The 6,000-nt window shown below is 50.0% G+C and overlaps 1 protein-coding gene across 1 annotated transcript in view; it reads right to left on the bottom strand.

Annotated features, from left to right (window-relative positions):
- Positions 1–818: 818 nt before the first annotated feature.
- LOC148684506 (uncharacterized) overlaps positions 819–6,000 on the bottom strand; it is a 44,293-nt gene continuing 39,111 nt past the window's right edge. Inside the window, exons 9-10 of the mRNA XM_088652804.1 lie at positions 2,711–2,829; positions 819–2,150 (exon numbers count right to left, since the gene is read on the bottom strand). The gene's annotated coding sequence lies outside the window, so the exon portion shown is untranslated. The remainder of the gene's footprint in view (positions 2,151–2,710; positions 2,830–6,000) is intronic.

Below are 6,000 nucleotides of genomic sequence, written 5' to 3'. Positions count from 1 at the left end.
TTATGGGATGGTGGTGGGAACTTTTAAAAGTTCCTGCAGCCCTGTTCACGGTGTTCAGTCTGGCATTGAACCTGCTGCGCAGTAATAAACCTTGCTGTTTGCTCCGGATCGTGGCTGGACTCCTTCCTTTTATACTCCGCAACGACCACAGGCCCTTGCCTCTTGAGCTGGGTGGCTGAGCATTCTCACACCCAGAATTTTGCCCTAACACCCTTGATAATTTTGGTTGCCCTTTTCTGAACTTTTTCCAACATCCTTTTCGAGACGAGGCAGCCAGAACCACAAGCCTGCCCTGCAGGGAGTGCCATTTGCTGCTCCTCACTTTCCCTTCTCCTTTTCCAGCAAAGGTTCAACATGTACAAGACCGTCCACTGTCAACACGGAGCAGCTCTCTGAGGAGGCCGATTCCTTCGTGAAGAAGCTGGAGCCAAACAAGGTCTTCCTGACATTGCACAGCAGCACCTCAAAGCCCTGTGGGCCCCCCCCCCTTGCTTATTCCAGTATCCCTCTGGTCAAGACCAGACCCGGAGGCAGGAATAGTCTTCAAACAACGACCAAACCTGCCTCCTTGGTAATGACATGGTCTGGACTTAGCGTAACTCCTGCTGCTGCCCGTGATCACTGAGATCGGATGTCCCAGGACACACACACGCACACACACCCCGTGGAACATGCCCCAGCCATTCTGTTGGTGGAGCCAACTCCTGGGCAGCCCTGACCCTCTCCCCTTAAGAACAGAACGATACAAAACTCTACCTGTGCACAACCCAACACCCACCCACCCCCAAGAGAGAAAGAAACACACAAACAAAAGAACATGCCAAAAAAGGACAATTTAATATATAAAATATAAAAGATAACATATAATTTATAAACTATTAAATTAAATATAATTTATAAACTATTAAATAAAAAGAGGAGCCCCCTCTGCCGAGTATCAGCCGCAGTCCATGTGAATCGTATACATGCATACAACAAAAACCTCCGTTACGAACAAAATTTAGCTACGTAAACATGCGCAACTGGCTGTTATAACAGAATATACAAAAACATATTCAAAACTTGGTTCAAAGATTTATCAAACTAACAAGATCAACATAACAAAAAAGGCACACCCCCATGTTCAAAATATCAACAAGGATTCAGTCCAAAATGAATGAAGTGTTCATGAAGTAATTCTTGTGGAGATAAGTCAATTCAAAAGTACTTTCAAAGCAGAAATAATATTAGAATTCCACAAGAGGAGGTGTACATCAGGTGTAGAGGTGACAACAATCTCTCCAATTGGCAAACAGGCGTGGCAAGCCAATGTCCATAGACAAGGTTCCCGGGTTACGTCCCTTATTTCACCCCAGTTAGGCTTGCAAAGATAGAAACATCAACTCAAAGCTCTAGGTGTTCATTTGGCATTACACCTAGAGTTTGGCATTACACCTGGCCAGGGAGGGCGGGGTATAAATAAAAAGGTAAGAATAAGAATATGTGCCCCCCGCCCCCAATCTCTTACCGCCAGCGGGTCCTCCAGCAGGTAGCCCAGCCCCCTCATGCTGCCCATCTGCATGAGGGGGCTGGGGGCCACCATCTACACTATTAAGATGTCCGTAATAAATTGCAAGCTGAACAGGCGCCCGATCTCCGGGTGAAAAAGGAGCTGAGAAAGAAAACACTTGATGGTGTGCAAGGCCAAAGAAAGTGCCGCGAAAAGCAAAGTTCACTACCCTATACCCTCCAAGTGTCCTCATCTGCACTTTGTTACCTAAGTAGGGTCGGGTTTGGGGATATTCATGTCAAAGAATGTTTTTGGCCTACAACTCCCATGATCCCTAGCTAGCAGGATCAGTGGTCAGGGATGGTGGGAATTGTCGTCTCAAAACACCTGGAGGGCCGAGTTGGGGGAAGCCTGCCCTAGGTGGTGGGGGCTGCCTGAGGAGGCTGGTGGGGCAGGACCCCATTTGCCCAAATGGACGAACCTCTGCTATCTGGGAGCTGGCTGCGGTCTTAGCAAGAGAGAGTCCCAAAAGCCACACCTACCTGGGCCACTTTCCCGATGTCCTGGAGGTAGATGGAGGGGCCAGAGTTAAAATAATCATCCCTGGCCCATTTCACTATGTGGCCCTTCCGTTGTTCTTCCCTCCTCTTCACTTCCTTGCCTAAGAAGAGGGTCATACAAAAGAACACAGCATTAGTGCTCCCTGCTCAAAACCTCCAGTTTCCCACTGGGACCAATAAAAATATTATTGTAGTAAATTGAGGGCCCAGGGATGAAGAAATCCTCTCTGGCCCATTTCCCCACGTGGCCCTTCCAAATGTTCTCCCTCATCTGCACTTTTGTTACCTAAGCGGGGTCGGGTTTGGCGATATGCATGCCAAAGAACACTGCATTGTTTGTTGTTGTTTTCCATTACTTTTTATTGTAATTTATATTTGGTGTTAGCTGCCCGGAGCCCAGGCCTGGCCAGGGAGGGCGGGGTATAAATTAAAATGTAAGAATAAGAATATGTACCCCCCGTCCCCAATCTCTTACTGCCAGCGGGCCCTCCAGACTGAACAGGCGGCCGATCTCTGGGTGAAAAAGGAGCTGAGAAAGAAAACACTTGATGGTGTGCAAGGCTGGCGGGGCAGGGCCCCATTTGCCCGAATGGACGAACCTCTGCTATCTGGGAGCTGGCTGCGGTCTTAGCAAGAAAAGAGTCCAAAAAGACACACCTACCTGGGCCACTTTCGAGATGTCCTGGAGGTAGATGGAGGGGCCAGAGTTAAAATAATCATCCCTGGCCCACTTGACCACGTGGCCCTTCCTCTTTTGTTCCCTCATCTGTACTTCCTTGCCTAAGAAGGGTCATGCAAAAGAACACAGCATTAGTGCTCCCTGCTCAAAACCTCCAGTTTTCCACTGGGACCAACCAAGATATTATTTCACCTCAAAAATTATAATTCAGAACTGGGAAAAGTTCAGAAGGGGGCAACGAAAAGGACTGGGGTGGTTATGGAGCTCTATGGTCGCAGCATGGGGGGGGGGGTTCCGTTTAGAAAAACGGCGAGGAAGAGGAGATGCAATGTATGGCAAGGAGAAAGTGGAGAGAGAGACATATCTTTGAAAGGAAACAAATGTGTGCTTTGCACAAGCATTCCTAGCAGAACAGAGAGCCACCTGGCCATAGCAAAACATGACGGTGAGACTGCCATTCCTCTCCTCTGCCATCTGGAGGGAAAGGGTGGCGAAAGTGAGTTTGGAAACCTTCATCGCAATAGGAGGCAAACCACCACTTAGTTGGGACCTCTTAGCAGCTGGGAAAATCTGAGTAGTCAGTAAGTTGCTGTGCATCGGCTTCTTCCTGCCTAAATGTGGATCCTGACATTTGACCCTCTTGAATTTCATTTTGTGAGTTTGGGCCCAGTAATCCAATCTGTGAAGGTTATCTTGTATCCCGATTCTGTCTTCTGCAGCACTGGCTACCCTTCCCAGTTTGGTGTCGTCTGCAAATTTGTTGAGCATCCCCTCAATTCCTTTGTCCAGGTCATTTGTTAAAAAAACGTTGGACAACAACGGGCCCAGGACAGAACCCTGTGACACCCCACTGGTCCCTTTCCCCCCCAGGATGATGAGGAACCATGAAGGAGTTCTCTTTGGGTTCGGTCAGTCAACCAGTGAGAAGTGTAGACTGACCACCGGTGCTCTTTTCCACGGGAGCTGCTTTTTAAAAATTAAAATGAACCAGGTGGATCTGCACCTCTTCTCCATAGTGAGGGTTGAGAAATGTCATTTGTCATTTCCCAACTCACAGAAAAAATCCAGGGGCAAGACACTCCTGGGTTTCATTTCTCTTGGATGGCAGAGCACAAGAGAGTTCAGGGCTGCATTCCGATGGAACAATAAAGTCCAGAGGTCATATGTTTTGGCCTCTAGCTCCCATTGGCCTCAGCCAGCACGGCCACTGGTCAGGAGGGATGGGAGCTGCAGCCTGTAGCATCTGGAGGGCACCATTTGGGTCACCTCCGTGATAAACGATGGTTGAGGATTGTGCGAATGAGCCTTGGTCTCATCGGCTCCTGCTCCTTTCTCCACTAGCACAGTTGCAAAAAGGAGACGGGAAGCTTTTTCCTCCATGTTTAACTAACCACAGTTTAGTGATGCCCATACCAGGACACACTGCGGTTAATCCTAACAAAGGCTAACTGAAACAAGCCAACTTCTAACCATGGATTAGGAAACTGGCTCCTTTGAACAAATCACAGTGAATATTAACCATTGTCTGGGGCGTCTGAAGTAACACTTGATGGATGTTAAATGGAAGGTGTGGCATTTGCCTATGAAGAGAGTGATGTATTCCCCAGTATGTGTGTGAAAGGGATAAATGTATAGCCAATGAGAACCCAGGGGCGGAGTCAACAAGAGTATAAGACAAGTCTTGGTGCGGGGGGGGGGGAGTTTAGGGGAGATGGAGGGGAGAAGGGAGGGGAGGGGAGATGGAGAGGGGGAGGGGAGATGGAGAGGAGAGGGGAGATGGAGAGGGGAGGGGAGATGGAGATGGAGAGGAGAGGGGAGAGGGGAGGGGAGAGGGGAAAGGAGGGGAGATGGAGAGGGGAGGGAAGATGGAGAGGGGAGGGGAGATGGAGAGGGGAGGGGAGATGGAGAGGGGAGGGGAGGGAAGATGGAGAGGGGAGGGGAGATGGAGAGGGGAGGGGAGATGGAGAGGGGAGGGGAGATGGAGAGGGGAGGGGAGATGGAGATGGAGAGGAGAGGGGAGAGGGGAGGGGAGAGGGGAAAGGAGGGGAGATGGAGAGGGGAGGGGAGATGGAGAGGGGAGGGGAGGGAAGATGGAGAGGGGAGGGGAGATGGAGAGGGGAGGGGAGATGGAGAGGGGAGGGGAGGGGAGATGGAGGGGAGAGGGGAGATGGAGAGGGGAGGGGAGATGGGAGGGGAGAGGGGAGGGGAGATGGGAGGGGAGAGGGGAGGGGAGATGGGGAGGAGAGGGGAGATGAGGAGGGGAGGGGAGAGGGGAGGGGAGGGGAGCGTGTTGTGGTTGTTGAGCTGAGGGGAGTCTGTGGGTTGGTTTAAACTTTAAGCTGTGTGAGAAAGTAAATCTGAGTCAGTGACAGTCAGCATCTGAAAGGATCCGATCAGAACCTAGGCAGTTCTGGTTGGGTGGAAGGTATAGGAAGGTATAGGACCTACGTTAATATATTGACTGAACAACATCTTTGAAACCATACGCTTGTTACTCTGTAAGAAATAAACGTAGGTTTTGCGTTCACTTTAAAACCCCTGTCAGGAAGTTACAGGGGATCCCTGTGTGATCGCCACAAGTCAGGGGCAAATGACCCCAAGGCCCCCTCAGGTTACGGAACTGTTAGATCCGCACGCAGTTACTATGCCTTTGTAATCATTAATTCACTTCATTTACAAATATACGGAGGTGAACACAGAGAGTGAGACTCAACTTTGCTTTGCTCCAAGTAGACCTATTGAAAGGAATGGGCCTAACTTAGTCATGTTCATTCAATTCAATGGGTCTACTCTAAAGCACACTTGAATGTGGCCAGCAGGCACTCCTAGAAGGCAGAAGAACCCTTGCACGAGAGCAAGTTGGGCAGCCGCCCTGCCCCGGGATGCCCCCCATCCATTTTATAAAGCTGGTTACAGCTGAACCCCCCCCTCTCTCTTTCTCTCTGCCTCTCCCAACCTGCTGGCTGCCTTCTCTCTTGGGTTGTGCCCCCCCTCTTCCAAACTCTAGGAGGTTCTTCATTCCAAACTTTCTTTCTGACAAGGGAACACTCTCCCTCGGGAGGTTGTGGACTCTCCTTCATTGGAGGTTGGAGGACCATCTGTCAGGGATGCTTGAGCTGAGATCCCTGCATTGCAGGGGGTTGGACTAGATGACCCTTGGGATCCCTTCCTTCCAACTCTACAACTCTGTGACTCTATCTTCTACGGTAACCAGGAGACAACCCCCCTCCCACCAAAATTAGCTTCCACTATTGAAGAAATGCCAACCAACC

The sequence above is a fragment of the Zootoca vivipara genome, chromosome 10, assembly GCF_965207765.1.
Source record: "Zootoca vivipara chromosome 10, rZooViv2.hap1.1, whole genome shotgun sequence".
Taxonomy (NCBI): Eukaryota; Metazoa; Chordata; class Lepidosauria; order Squamata; family Lacertidae; genus Zootoca; species Zootoca vivipara.
The sequence above is the reverse complement of the archived record's forward strand: the minus strand, read 5'-3'. Positions and strand labels throughout refer to the sequence as shown.